At 33.5% G+C, this 16,060-nt stretch overlaps 1 protein-coding gene across 2 annotated transcripts in view; it reads left to right on the plus strand.

Annotated features, from left to right (window-relative positions):
• Pbp95 (proximal sequence element A Pbp95) overlaps nucleotides 1-15,486 on the plus strand; it is a 207,234-nt gene extending 191,748 nt beyond the window's left edge. The window contains exon 7 of one of the 2 annotated variants that reach the window (XR_010953847.1): nucleotides 460-7,126. The gene's annotated coding sequence lies outside the window, so the exon portion shown is untranslated. Of the gene's footprint in view, nucleotides 1-459; nucleotides 7,127-15,165 lie in introns of those variants that run through there. The other variant, XM_067790940.1, reaches the window with a different exon arrangement.
• Nucleotides 15,487-16,060: the final 574 nt, after the last annotated feature.

A 16,060-nucleotide genomic window follows, 5' to 3' on the forward strand; every position in this document is an offset into this window, starting at 1 on the left:
GGCCTGGTGCTCCATCCTACATTAAATTTGGCAAGCTGCCTCACGGTCGCCATGTGGCGTTCCTTCTGGAACTCCTTCAGAAAAATTGTTTTTGTGCGCACGCTAATGCACGCACACTCCACTCAAACACCAAGAAAACAATCAAACACGAATTTTATGTTTAGTTCTAGTTTGGTTTAATTAGGTTTAGATATAGTTTTGTTTACTGTAGAATAAGAGTATTTTTAATATTTAGTAGTAGCACTTAGTTAATTTAATGTAGAATTAGATTTAGTTTTCTTTTTGTAAATTTGTCGTACACGCCAAGTCTCTGCCAAATTAATAATAATGCCCGCCTTTTCATTACGAGCCGACCTCCCCGTTTTCAACTTGTTTCAAAACCTGTTGTCCATTCACAATAGACAACAGGGTTGCACCAAGTGGGAAACAGGGTAAGATCATAAGGCTGCTGTTACAAAGGCTTATCGTACTAATAAAATCACGTTTGTCTATCCTCAGTTTGTTTCTTAAAAATGATCACTGGATTAAAAAACTCGATTGCCACAAGAAAAAATTGTATTGCATGTTTTACAAGAAACTACAGTTCACTTCACACTAATATTGAATAATGGAAAATATTCTTTATTTACACTACTTTGGTAGTAGTAATGGAATATAATAGTAGTAATATACGGCACAATATCATAGCTCAAACAAAATAAGGATTACATACGGCCTTATAATAAGATACCATTTGGTTTATTATGACTTTAATGTAAGGCTTATAAGATGATTGAAATCAGCCTTGTACAAGGAATTTAATAAGATGATAAACAAAAAAAAAAGAATAATACCCTAATTATAAGGCTAATGGACCACATAGAATTAGGAATCTTGTTCCATATTTCAACCTTATTATAAAGCTTATCGTACTAATTAAATCAGGCTTGTCTATTCTCATTTTGTTTCTTAAAACTGCTCACTGGATTGAAAAACTCGATTGCCACAAGAAAAAATTGCATTGCATGTTTTACAAGAAACTACAGTACACTTCACACTAATATTGAATAATGGAAAAGATTCTTTATTTACACTACTTTGGTAGTAGTACTTGTATATTATAGTAGTAATATACGGCTCATAGCTCAAACAAAAGAAGGCTTGCATACGGACTTATAATAAGATACCATTTGTTTTATTATGACTTTAATGTAAGGCTTATAAGATGATTGAAATCAGCCTTGTATAAGGAATTATAATAAGATGATAAGCAAAAAAAAAAGAAAAAAAGAAAATAAATTATAAGGCTAATGGACCATTTAGAATCAGGAATCTTGTTCCATATTTCAACCTTATTATAAGGCTTATCGTACTAATAAAATCACGTTTGTTTATCCTCATTTTGTTTCATAAAAATGATCACTGGATTCTGGAAACTGTTCTACAGGAAACTACAATACACTTACAAATATTTAGTCTTGCAAAAGATTCCTTATTTACACTACTTTGGTAGTAGTACTTATATACTTATACTAGCAAGTACCCGGCTTACTTCGTTTAGCCGCAAAAAGTAAATCTATTGAGTTTTTGCTATTTGGGTATAGTTTAAAAGAAGAGATACACATACATATATATGTCTTGTATTTTTTCTACTACAAAGGTAATAGTGTACTACCCTCTGTTGTGGAATATTACCTCTGCGAATTGTAACTTTTGCGGCGGTGGTGTTACCTTTGCGGGGTGTCCAAGTGGCTAGAAATTCCTTTGCTATAAAAATGCGGTGTTTTCCGATTAAATGAATACGCGGTAGAATACTTTTATTCTTAATAATAAAACAACTTTATTATTCTCAATAATATCGAAAAGCTACTTGAATTAGTTATATAATAGCGAGATGTATAACAAAATGGACTGTAGCAATGTATATGAAAAGAATTGTAATGTCAAAATGAATAGTGATAATACAAATGTCAGAACATACAAGCTTGACATGATTGTGCATTAACCCTAGTAATACTAGATTTCAGAATTTGTTTTGTGTGAGCAAATTCGAACTGAACACTTTGTTGTATGAAATACAAAACACTTTTATCAAAAAACGATTTATCAATGAACAACTTTGAAAGAAAACAAAACATAAAAATATAACAATTCAAATAACATTAGGTACTTAAGTAAATCGACCCATATATGTGCCTTCTCAGTAGTTCCCGAAATGGTTGTTTTACGGTTTTTAAGCTTTTTGTACCGAATTAAAGAAAATTAAAAACTTTACTTTTAATTCCTAAATAAAATTTTTATTTAAACGAAGGTTGAAAAGGGTGTCTAAGCTTGTCGCTGCCAAAATTTTAATAATGGTAGCTCTTTTTCGAACCGACCTCTCCGTTTCCAAATTGTTTCAACATCTGTTGTCCATTTACAACAGACAACAGTGTTGCACCAATTTGGAAACAGGTTGTGACTTGTATTCGTTTATAAGACTGCTGTTACACCATCCCCCCTTTGCGAAAAAAAGGTTGAATTCGTCGTTTACCACATGTAAGCTATGTTCGACTGGATTATTAGAAAAATGTAGTTCTATGTTTATTTTACCCAAAGTAGAAACTGAGTTTGATGTTACACCAGTGATATTAACTATATCGTCAGAGTTAATGGGAATTTGCTTATTGAAGCTTGAAATTTTAATCAAAGAAATATCAGCCTGTGTATCTAGTAAAAATGTGCATAGTTTGTTAGATCCGGTTAAATAAATTTCGACAAAATCCGAGTAATTTAAATTCAGAAAAAAAACATTCTTCGTGTTTATTCGCATATCTCCTAGTCCCTCCGTGTTCGCTGCTGCGGGGCGTCCAAGGTTAAAGAGCGAACGTTTGCATTATTTCGGGTATTTGAACTTCCGCTGTTAGTATTGGTCCTGTCACGGTCGCTATGTGAACTCCTGGAAGTTACCTCAATGTCGGGAGGTTGACGGTAGCCAGATGAGGTGGAGGGCGCCGCTTCCATATATGTGCCTTCTTAGTAGTTCCCGAAATGGTTGTTTTACGGTTGTTAACCTTTTTGTACCGAATTAAAGAAAATTAAAAACTTTACTTTTAATTACTAAATACAATTTTTATTTAAACGAAGGTTGAAAAGGGTGACCAAGCTTGTCGCTGCCAAAATTTTAATAATGGCCGCTCTTTTTTTTTCGAGCCGACCTCTCCGTTTCCAAATTGTTTTAACACCTGTGTTGTCCATTCCCAATAGACAACAGTGTTGCACCAATTTGGACACAGGGTGAGACTTTTATTCGTTTATAAGGCTGCTGTTACAGTATTGGTTAAAGAGATATCCATATCTATGAAGCGAATCAAAGCTATTTTCTCTAATCGTAATTTTATATGCATAAAATTGCATACATGAAACTGCTTTTCGTGGGTTAGGTGCCCCACTGCTTGGAGAAGTTTGCGGTATATTTATGCTGTAACCGACCTCACCATTTAAAAATTTGATATGGTATTGCAAGGGGTCATATGAACGATGAATTTTTGACACACGATGGATGGTGTTATCGCGGGACTGTAGGACAATATCACGGGACCAGCAATTTCGTCAACTATTGTCCATTCACAATAGACAACAGTGTTGCACCAATTTGGACACAGGGTGAGACTTTTATTCGTTTATAAGGCTGCTGTTACAGTATTGGTTAAAGAGATATCCATATCTATGAAGCGCATCAAAGCTATTTTCTCTAATCGTAATTTTATATGCATAAAATTGCATACATGAAACTGCTTTTCGTGGGTTAGGTGCCCCACTGCTTGGAGAAGTTTGCGGTATATTTATGCTGTAACCGTCCTCACCATTTAAAAATTTGATATGGTATTGCAAGGGGTCATATGAACGATGAATTTTTGACACACGATGGATGGTGTTATCGCGGGACTGTAGGACAATATCACGGGACCAGCAATTTCGTCAACTATTGTCCATTCACAATAGACAACAGTGTTGCACCAATTTGGACACAGGGTGAGACTTTTATTCGTTTATAAGGCTGCTGTTACAGTATTGGTTAAAGAGATATCCATATCTATGAAGCGCATCAAAGCTATTTTCTCTAATCGTAATTTTATATGCATAAAATTGCATACATGAAACTGCTTTTCGTGGGTTAGGTGCCCCACTGCTTGGAGAAGTTTGCGGTATATTTATGCTGTAACCGTCCTCACCATTTAAAAATTTGATATGGTATTGCAAGGGGTCATATGAACGATGAATTTTTGACACACGATGGATGGTGTTATCGCGGGACTGTAGGACAATATCACGGGACCAGCAATTTCGTCAACTATCAATAATGCGACCTCGCCTGTAGTCGATTGTTCATTAGCAGTACGCTTGTCGGCATGGATTACAACCCTATAGTTATTCGAATTAGATGGCATACGCTCCATAGAAGTCATAAAACTTCGAACGTACACATTATTTTCAAGCAGAATTTCTTGAATTAATTTCAAAGTGTCTCTTTGAAGGGCTGGTGCAGCATTTTGGCGCAACAAAACTGCTCCTATTAGGAAGAAAAATATATTTGTAAAAATTTTGGAACCATGTTCGGCGGTGGTAATAAACTTCCAATAATGTGGTACACTTGTCCATGTATTTTGAAAGTTGGCATGAAATTTCCTTCTCTAATTTCATTACCGCCAAACGAAGTCATAGCTAAACAAACATTTTCTTATATGTTGTTTAAAATGACTGGACGTTGTATACTCTCCTGCGCACGCGGTTTGAATGCTGGCGGAGGCTCACCGATATCATTTAATTTGACATGACCCTTACTACAGCACATACCTGGTGTTTCATTTGGTCACTTCCTAGCCTTACAAAAAAAAAACAAATTTCACTCATGCGGCCAATGAAAAGTTGAGAATTTTCCATATACATAATTCAAATGTGGTCTGTAGTTAAATGCTGACTTCAGACCAATCGCCCGCTGCCTGTTGTTCTTTGCTCACAACCTTTCATTTTCAACACTCCTTGCACGCTCATCGGCTGTTTCATTTCTGCGAAACCTAATTTTCCGCCTATTTACAGAGGAAATTTTTAGCTGGGGTTTTGCTTTTGGCATGTCTTAACGATTATTTTACAAAATGATAAAAGTGAAAACAAAAACTTATAAGGGCAAGTTAAATAAAACTGTTTAAAAACTAAAACCATTTGATTACATTTTAACTTCTGTAATACTTTAAGCATCTAAGCTGCTATTTTTATTTTTTTTGTATGTTGTGGGCTTTTTAAGTCTTCCTTTAGCATGTTGGAAAAAGGTGATTGTTGTGCGTGAGAACTCTTCATCAGATGATTGCGGAAATTTTTTTGAAAATGAACCTAAGTATAAAAAAAGTTAATTAATTTGCATAAACATTTCAAACTTGTAAATACTTTTTAAAGCAGCCGTAACGCTTAAAGCTCTTGCAGCTATTTTGGTATTTGTACCTTTCCAGCATAAATTCTGAGCTGCAACATCGGTTAGAATTTTGCGCCAAGCAGTTTTAATAAATTTTTCTGCGGTTGCACTATTTATGTTTGATATGTTTTCGATCTAAATATATAGTTTCAAATTTATTCAATTTTTTTTAATTCTATCGTGGTTAAAAATGTAAGTTTATAATTACCAAATCTTCGTATTTCGAGGAATCATCTTGAATTTCTTTTTCAAATGCTTGAAAATCTTCAACACTCTCGAATGGTTTTAAGAACTTCATTACGTTAGCTTTTTTGCCCGCTTTTTTGTATAAATATACATTTTTCATATAAAGGCCCTCTATCCCAGAAATGAATGCAAGTGGGACTATATCTCTCATTTACTTCAATATTGTTATAACTCAAAAAACAAAAATTTTCAGGAGAGACATTTTAAGATTTCAGCTGCTAAGTATAAATGGGGCATATAAAGGTCACTTCTCATTTCTAAATGATATTTCATATTTTATCCTTATTATAAGCCTTATCGTTTTCAGAAAATCAGGTTACGTAAGGTCTTATAATGGAACGCCATATGCTATTGTGTCGATAAAGAAAGTCCTGAAGGTTTTGGGAAGTGTTATCGATGTTGATGGTTCATTGTCGGATGTAGATCCGGTATGTTCCGGTAACAAGGAAGCAGGATTCGCCACGGGTAGGTGAGGTTGACAATTGGGTTGGAGAAGCTATAAATTACGCTGGCAACCCCTTGAATCATTTCGGTATTTTAGTCGCCTCATACGACAGGCATACCAACCGCAGGTATATATAAGACGACTAAAATCAGTCTTACATGATGTATTACATAAAGATAATACATAGAGAATAATAACCTGATTATAAGGCTAATGGACCACATAGAATCAGGAATATTATTCCATATTTTAACCTTATTATAAGGCTTATCGCACTAATAAAATCAGGTTTTTCTTTTCTCATTTTGTATCTTAAAACTGTTCACTGGATTAAAGAACTCGATTGCCACAAGAAAAAATTGCATTGCATGTTTTACAAGAAACTACAGTACACTTCACACTAATATTGAATAATGGAAAAGATTCTTTATTTACACTACTTTGGTAGTAGTACTTGTATATTATAGTAGTAATATACGGCTCATAGCTCAAACAAAATAAGGCTTACATACGGCCTTATAATAAGATACCATTTGTTTTATTATCGTCTTTAATGTAAGGCTTATAAGATGATTGAAATCAGCCTTGTATAAGGAATTTAATAAGATGATAAAAAAAAAAGAATAATACCCCAATTATAAGGCTAATGGACCACATAGAATCATGAATCTTGTTCCATATTTCAACCTTATTATAAGGCTTATCGTACTAATAAAATCACGTTTGTCTATCCTCAGTTTGTTTCTTAAAAATGATCACTGGATTAAAAAACTCGATTGCCACAAGAAAAAATTGTATTGCATGTTTTACAAGAAACTACAGTACACTTCACACTAATATTGAATAATGGAAAAGATTCTTTATTTACACTACTTTGGTAGTAGTAATGGAATATAATAGTAGTAATATACGGCTCATAGCTCAAACAAAATAAGGATTACATACGGCCTTATAATAAGATACCATTTGGTTTATTATGACTTTAATGTAAGGCTTATAAGATGATTGAAATCAGCCTTGTATAAGGAATTTAATAAGATGATAAACAAAAAAAAAAGAATAATACCCTAATTATAAGGCTAATGGACCACATAGAATTAGGAATCTTGTTCCATATTTCAACCTTATTATAAGGCTTATCGTACTAATTAAATCAGGCTTGTCTATTCTCATTTTGTTTCTTAAAACTGCTCACTGGATTGAAAAACTCGATTGCCACAAGAAAAATTTGCATTGCATGTTTTACAAGAAACTACAGTACACTTCACACTAATATTGAATAATGGAAAATATTCTTTATTTACACTACTTTGGTAGTAGTAATGGAATATAATAGTAGTAATATACGGCTCATAGCTCAAACAAAATAAGGATTACATACGGCCTTATAATAAGATACCATTTGGTTTATTATGACTTTAATGTAAGGCTTATAAGATGATTAACAAAAAAAAAGAATAATACCCTAATTATAAGGCTAATGGACCACATAGAATTAGGAATCTTGTTCCATATTTCAACCTTATTATAAGGCTTATCGTACTAATTAAATCAGGCTTGTCTATTCTCATTTTGTTTCTTAAAACTGCTCACTGGATTGAAAAACTCGATTGCCACAAGAAAAAATTGCATTGCATGTTTTACAAGAAACTACAGTACACTTCACACTAATATTGAATAATGGAAAAGATTCTTTATTTACACTACTTTGGTAGTAGTACTTGTATATTATAGTAGTAATATACGGCTCATAGCTCAAACAAAAGAAGGCTTGCATACGGACTTATAATAAGATACCATTTGTTTTATTATGACTTTAATGTAAGGCTTATAAGATGATTGAAATCAGCCTTGTATAAGGAATTATAATAAGATGATAAACAAAAAAAAAAAGAAAAAAAGAAAATAAATTATAAGGCTAAGGGACCATTTAGAATCAGGAATCTTGTTCCATATTTCAACCTTATTATAAGGCTTATCGTACTAATAAAATCACGTTTGTCTATCCTCATTTTGTTTCATAAAAATGATCACTGGATTAAAAAACTGTTCTACAGGAAACTACAATACACTTACAAATATTTAGTCTTGCAAAAGATTCTTTATTTACACTACTTTGGTAGTAGTACTTATATACTTATACTAGCAAGTACCCGGCTTACTTTGTTTCGCCGCAAAAAGTAAATCTATTGAGTTTTTGCTATTTGGGTATAGTTTAAAAGAAGAGATACACATACATATATATGTCTTGTATTTTTTCTACTACGAAGGTAATAGTGTACTACCCTCTGTTGTGGAATATTACCTCTGCGAATTGTAACTTTTGCGGCGGTGGTGTTACCTTTGCGGGGTGTCCAAGTGGCTAGAAATTCCTTTGCTATAAAAATGCGGTGTTTTCCGATTAAATGAATACGCGGTAGAATACTTTTATTCTTAATAATAAAACAACTTTATTATTCTCAATAATATCGAAAAGCTACTTGAATTAGTTATAGAATAGCGAGAGGTATAACAAAATGGACTGTAGCAATGTATATGAAAAGAATTGTAATGTCAAAATGAATAGTGATAATACAAATGTCAGAACATACAAGCTTGACATGATTGTGCATTAACCCTAGTGATACTAGATTTCAGAATTTGTTTTGTGTGAGCAAATTCGAACTCAACAGTTTGTTGTATGAAATACAAAACACTTTTATCAAAAACCGATTTATCAATGAACAACTTTGAAAGAAAACAAAACATAAAAATATAACAATTCAAATAACATTAGGTACTTAAGTAAATCGACCCATATATGTGCCTTCTCAGTAGTTCCCGAAATGGTTGTTTTACGGTTTTTAAGCTTTTTGTACCGAATTAAAGAAAATTAAAAACTTTACTTTTAATTCCTAAATACAATTTTTATTTAAACGAAGGTTGAAAAGGGTGTCTAAGCTTGTCGCTGCCAAAATTTTAATAATGGTAGCTCTTTTTCGAACCGACCTCTCCGTTTCCAAATTGTTTCAACATCTGTTGTCCATTTACAACAGACAACAGTGTTGCACCAATTTGGAAACAGGGTGTGACTTTTATTCGTTTATAAGACTGCTGTTACACCATCCCCCCTTTGCGAAAAAAAGGTTGAAGTCGTCGTTTACCACATGTAAGCTATGTTCGACTGGATTATTAGAAAAATGTAGTTCTATGTTTATTTTACCCAAAGTAGAAACTGAGTTTGATGTTACACCAGTGATATTAACTATATCGTCAGAGTTAATGGGAATTTGCTTATTGAAGCTTGAAATTTTAATCAAAGAAATATCAGCCTGTGTATCTAGTAAAAATGTGCATAGTTTGTTAGATCCGGTTAAATAAATTTCGACAAAATCCGAGTAATTTAAATTCAGACAAAAAACATTCTTCGTGTTTATTCGCATATCTCCTCGTCCCTCCGTGTTCGCTGCTGCGGGGCGTCCAAGGTTAAAGAGCGAACGTTTGCATTATTTCGGGTATTTGAACTTCCGCTGTTAGTATTGGTCCTGTCACGGTCGCTATGTGAACTCCTGGAAGTTACCTCAATGTCGGGAGGTTGACGGTAGCCAGATGAGGTGGAGGGCGCCGCTTCCATATATGTGCCTTCTTAGTAGTTCCCGAAATGGTTGTTTTACGGTTTTTAACCTTTTTGTACCGAATTAAAGAAAATTAAAAACTTTACTTTTAATTACTAAATACAATTTTTATTTAAACGAAGGTTGAAAAGGGTGACCAAGCTTGTCGCTGACAAAATTTTAATAATGGCCGCTCTTTTTTTTCTAGCCGACCTCTCCGTTTCCAAATTGTTTCAACACCTGTGTTGTCCATTCACAATAGACAACAGTGTTGCACCAATTTGGACACAGGGTGAGACTTTTATTCGTTTATAAGGCTGCTGTTACAGTATTGGTTAAAGAGATATCCATATCTATGAAGCGCATCAAAGCTATTTTCTCTAATCGTAATTTTATATGCATAAAATTGCATACATGAAACTGCTTTTCGTGGGTTAGGTGCCCCACTGCTTGGAGAAGTTTGCGGTATATTTATGCTGTAACCGTCCTCACCATTTAAAAATTTGATATGGTATTGCAAGGGGTCATATGAACGATGAATTTTTGACACACGATGGATGGTGTTATCGCGGGACTGTAGGACAATATCACGGGACCAGCAATTTCGTCAACTATTGTCCATTCACAATAGACAACAGTGTTGCACCAATTTGGACACAGGGTGAGACTTTTATTCGTTTATAAGGCTGCTGTTACAGTATTGGTTAAAGAGATATCCATATCTATGAAGCGCATCAAAGCTATTTTCCCTAATCGTAATTTTATATGCATAAAATTGCATACATGAAACTGCTTTTCGTGGGTTAGGTGCCTCACTGCTTGGAGAAGTTTGCGGTATATTTATGCTGTAACCGTCCTCACCATTTAAAAATTTGATATGGTATTGCAAGGGGTCATATGAACGATGCATTTTTGACACACGATGGATGGTGTTATCGCGGGACTGTAGGACAATATCACGGGACCAGCAATTTCGTCAACTATTGTCCATTCACAATAGACAACAGTGTTGCACCAATTTGGACACAGGGTGAGACTTTTATTCGTTTATAAGGCTGCTGTTACAGTATTGGTTAAAGATATCCATATCTATGAAGCGCATCAAAGCTATTTTCTCTAATCGTAATTTTATATGCATAAAATTGCATACATGAAACTGCTTTTCGTGGGTTAGGTGCCCCACTGCTTGGAGAAGTTTGCGGTATATTTATGCTGTAACCGTCCTCACCATTTAAACATTTGATATGGTATTGCAAGGGGTCATATGAACGATGAATTTTTGACACACGATGGATGGTGTTATCGCGGGACTGTAGGACAATATCACGGGACCAGCAATTTCGTCAACTATCAATAATGCGACCTCGCCTGTAGTCGATTGTTCATTAGCAGTACGCTTGTCGGCATGGATTACAACCCTATAGTTATTCGAATTAGATGGCATACGCTCCATAGAAGTCATAAAACTTCGAACGTACACATTATTTTCAAGCAGAATTTCTTGAATTAATTTCAAAGTGTCTCTTTGAAGGGCTGGTGCAGCATTTTGGCAGCTCCTATTAGGAAGAAAAATATATTTGTAAAAATTTTGGAACCATGTTCGGCGGTGGTAATAAACTTCCAATAATGTGGTACACTTGTCCATGTATTTTGAAAGTTGGCATGAAATTTCCTTCTCTAATTTCATTACCGCCAAACGAAGTCATAGCGAAACAAACATTTTCTTATATTTTGTTTAAAATGACTGGACGTTGTATACTCTCCTGCGCACGCGGTTTGATTGCTGGCGGAGGCTCACCGATATCATTTAATTTGACATGACCCTTACTACAGCACATACCTGGTGTTTCATTTGGTCACTTCCTAGCCTTACAAAAAAAACCAAATTTCACTCATGCGGCCAATGAAAAGTTGAGAATTTTCCATATACATAATTCAGATGTGGTCTGTAGTTAAATGCTGACTTCAGACCAATCGCCCGCTGCCTGTTGTTCTTTGCTCACAACCTTTCATTTTCAACACTCCTTGCACGCTCATCGGCTGTTTCATTTCTGCGAAACCTAATTTTCCGCCTATTTACAGAGGAAATTTTTAGCTGGGATTTTGCTTTTGGCATGTCTAAAGGATTATTTTACAAAATGATAAAAGTGAAAACAAAAACTTATAAGGGCAAGTTAAATAAAACAGTTTAAAAACTAAAACCATTTGATTACATTTTAACTTCTGTAATACTTTAAGCATCTAAGCTGCTATTTTTATTTTTTTTTGTATGTTGTGGGCTTTTTAAGTCTTCCTTTAGCATGTTGGAAAAAGGTGACTGTTGTGCGTGAGAACTCTTCATCAGATGATTGCGGACATTTTTTTGAAAATGAACCTAAGTATAAAAAAAGTTAATTAATTTGCATAAACATTTCAAACTTGTCGTAAATACTTTTTAAAGCAGCCGTAACGCTTAAAGCTCTTGCAGCTATTTTGGTATTTGTACCTTTCCAGCATAAATTCTGAGCTCCAACATCGGTCAGAATTTTGCGCCAAGCAGTTTTAATCAATTTTTGTGTGGTTGCACTATTTATGTTTGATATGTTTTCGATCTAAATATATAGTTTCAAATTTATTTAATTTTTTTTAATTCTATCGTGGTTAAAAATGTAAGTTTATAATTACCAAATCTTCGTATTTCGAGGAATCATCTTGAATTTCTTTTTCAAATGCTTGAAAATCTTCAACACTCTCGAATGTTTTTTTTTTTGGAAGACCTTCATTACGTTAGCTTTTGTGGCTGTTTTTTTTGTATAAATATACATTTTTCATATAAAGGCTCTCTATCCCAGAAATGAATGCAAGTGGGACTATATCTCTCATTTACTTCAATATTGTTATAACTCAAAAAACAAAAATTTTCAGGAGAGACATTTTAAGATTTCAGCTGCTATAAATGGGGCATATAAAGGTCACTTCTCATTTCTAAACCAAGCGCCCATTTTTTCACGGATTACAAAGGATGTTTTATATGCATATTTTTGTTTTTTGAGTTATGACACTATTGAAGTAAATGAGCGATATGTTTTTATTTACCTTTTAATATTTTTTTTCGGATTTCTTTATATGTTCTACCATTTTTTCCTCAAAAACTCGGAGATCTGAAAAGAGCATAAGAAAGCTAAGTAAATATTCGTACGGCGAAATATTACATTTTAAACGGGATTACCTTTTCTTGTTACTGGAGTGTCATCGGTCGTGCTGTTAAAACTGTTATTGAAGTCCATGTCTGTAGATAGAATGTCTTTTGTTAATGGATGAAAGGAATGAAAAAATTAAGGTTATTTGCATCACTGAGATTTACGATTTTTGTAGATAGTTCTTCTAATGAATGGATTATGCAAATGGTAGAAAAATCCAAATTTCTGGAGCATTTGATATTAAAATTTCCTAACTTTATAGGGGGTAAAGTATATCAACCGTTCCACTTAAAAAGCTTCATCGCTTCGATTTGGATGAAATTTGGTGAAATTGCTGTGCTATATAGTAGTGTTAATTTCACTTAAGTTCGCTCCTAAATTTTGGATGGTTTCGGAGATATAAGCGTCTGAATTCTCAATTTTTTTTGTGGAAGCCTTTTTTCTATAAATCATAAGTCGTGTAATTGGCTCTCTAAGAAGAAATAAATAAAACGGTTTCTAAAGTATTTTTTCCATTCTTTTCGAATATAAATATAAAAAAATTAAAAATTTTTTTTTTTTTTTTAATTTTTTTCAGAGGGGCATTTTTAATATTTTTATTTTTAAATAAAAGCTTGATAATATGTATTTATATCTGGCTTTAGGTCCGTGTTTAATAATTGAAAAATTAAAAACACCCTTTGATTTTTTCTTTTAAATCGATATATTTCTATTGCTCAACGGCAATCATCTTCAGGATTGAAGCAACTAACAAAAATAATAAACATTAACAATAAACAAATTTTGCATTTTACATATCACATCAATGCATACTTTTATTAACACGTCTGCTTTGTCTGACGTGGAGTGTGGTACTGTTTTTTAGTGAGCAGGTGTTTGTCGCTCTTATAGTTGAGTCTGTGTTAGTCGGAATGTTAATAATGTGTAACATTTCTAGCGTGAAGCGTTTTTTATAGTGTTGTTCTTGTTGCAGTATTTTAGTCTCATCAAAGTTTGGTGTGTGGCCGCTGTCTGCACAGTGGGCCATGAGTGCTGTTTTTTGATTACTAACTTGATGGCAAAATTTAAAATCAGACTTATGCTGTGAAATTCTCGTTTTGAGTTTGGACTTTGTAGTACCTATATATATATTATTGCACGTTTATCAAGCTTTTATTTAAAAATAAAAATAAAAATATGAAAAATGCCCCTCTTTGAAAAAAATTTAAAAAAAAAATTTTTTTTAATAAAATTTTTACAAAAATTTTTCTAAAAATTTTTAATTTATATTCGGAAAGAATGGAAAAAATACTTTAGAAACCGTTTTATTCATTTCTTCTTAGAAAGTCAATTACACGACTTATAATTTATAGAAAAAGACTTCCACAAAAAAATTGAGAATTCAGGCGCTTATATCTCCGTAACCATCCAAAATTTATGAGCGAACTTAAGTGAAATTAACACTACTATATAGCACAGCAATTTCACCAAATTTCATTCAAATCGAAGCGATGAAGCTTTTTAAGTGGAATGGTTGATATACTTTACACCATAGGAGTCTCGAAAAAGTCTTCCAAATTAAGAACTTCTTTTCCTAAAAATGTTATTTCTGTACCGTCATTAATGGCAACTATTTTATAAATGACATCATCTGTTATATAAAAATGATGAGGCTGTCGAGTTGAAAACAAAACCTTTGAGGTTGTTATGGAAGTATTATCTCCTCTTTTTTTTAAGGCGAATGATGGAACTACAGTATTTTGAATAAAGCTCTCTTCCACCAAGCGATTGTGTGCAGCAACATCTTTGTTTTTCCTTATTTTTTCTTTTTAGCTTTCCCAAGTAGTTTTCGAATTTGAATGCACCGAATGATTAAAGGCTTCGGAAATTCTATGTTTCACTGGCCAAAGCAGTGAAAATTGAATGTGGTAAAAGTGTCGTCGTAACATTCGTCTAAATTTTCGACGAACTTGTCTAGCATTTCCCTGGCAGAGCTATTGTATTTAGTATAGTGGTCTTTATGCAGAAGGGTTCGAATACTTAAGCTGAGTAGCAAAAAATGCTTATATCTCACTGGATCTAAAATATCTTTTAATAAAAATACACCAGTGTATAGTCAGAAACTTCTCAATTCTGTTGCTTTATAGCGTTCCATATATTTAAAGATCTAGGACGTCTCGAAAATTCTTTTGGCATTTGACTATACAGATATTGAATCCCTGAATCTAGTAATTTTACTCTTTTTGGCAAAAGTGAATAAGTTTTATTGCGTAATAAACTTTTTGTTACTCCTAGGCAAACTACGTGCATATAATCCAAAGCGAATGTCTTAACAATGTCAATCGGATGGCCATAGGTTCTAAAGTATTGTGGTGGATTGTATCTGTGCGTGCTCTAAACGCTGCATCTGTGCGAGAAGGATTACTTTCTTTAGTAAAAATCATTTTGTGATTCATTGAGTTGCCTATTTGTGTACACTTTGGACAGCACGAGTACCCGGAATGAGATTTAAACCCAAGCACAAATGCTCGAGCAGGTGTGTCACATATGAATGCACGACAAATAGTTAATTGAATACTGTTTTTTCTTTGAAAACTAGTCCATTTTGCATCAACAACAGCAGTTCATCAACGAACTCGTTTAGAAAATCATTATTTATTTATTTATTTATTAGTCTACAATTAGAATTTATACAGACTAAAATTTTCAATTTACATAAAATATGTAGTATATGCGATATAAATAACATATTTATTCTACATATTTATAAGAAGGATATATTGTTGTGCATCAATTCTTATACGTATGCCCACGCAGGCAGCCGTCGTGAGGATCTCTGAAGGACGAGAATTGCTCAGAAAGGAGCTGTGTGCCCATTAGAGAGCCGACGTAAAGCGCTTATAAAGGAGACAACGCGAAATTCTCATGAGAGAGCTGTTTGACCAGTAGGGGGCTCCCGTGAGATGTAATGTATGTTGTAGATGACGCAGTGACCAGTGCGATTTTGTAATATATTTATTAGGCGTATGCTCTTATCACACTTTTATGTGCTTAGATTTGCCTGTGCTTGCATTAGATAAGCATTAATAGTTTTAGATGACACAGTGACCAGTAAGTTTTTGTAATGTATTTATTAGGCGTATGACCTTATCACACTTATGTGTTTTGATTTGCCTGTGCTTGCATTAGA

This window comes from Eurosta solidaginis, chromosome 1 (assembly GCF_040869045.1).
Source record: "Eurosta solidaginis isolate ZX-2024a chromosome 1, ASM4086904v1, whole genome shotgun sequence".
NCBI classification, from domain to species: Eukaryota; Metazoa; Arthropoda; class Insecta; order Diptera; family Tephritidae; genus Eurosta; species Eurosta solidaginis.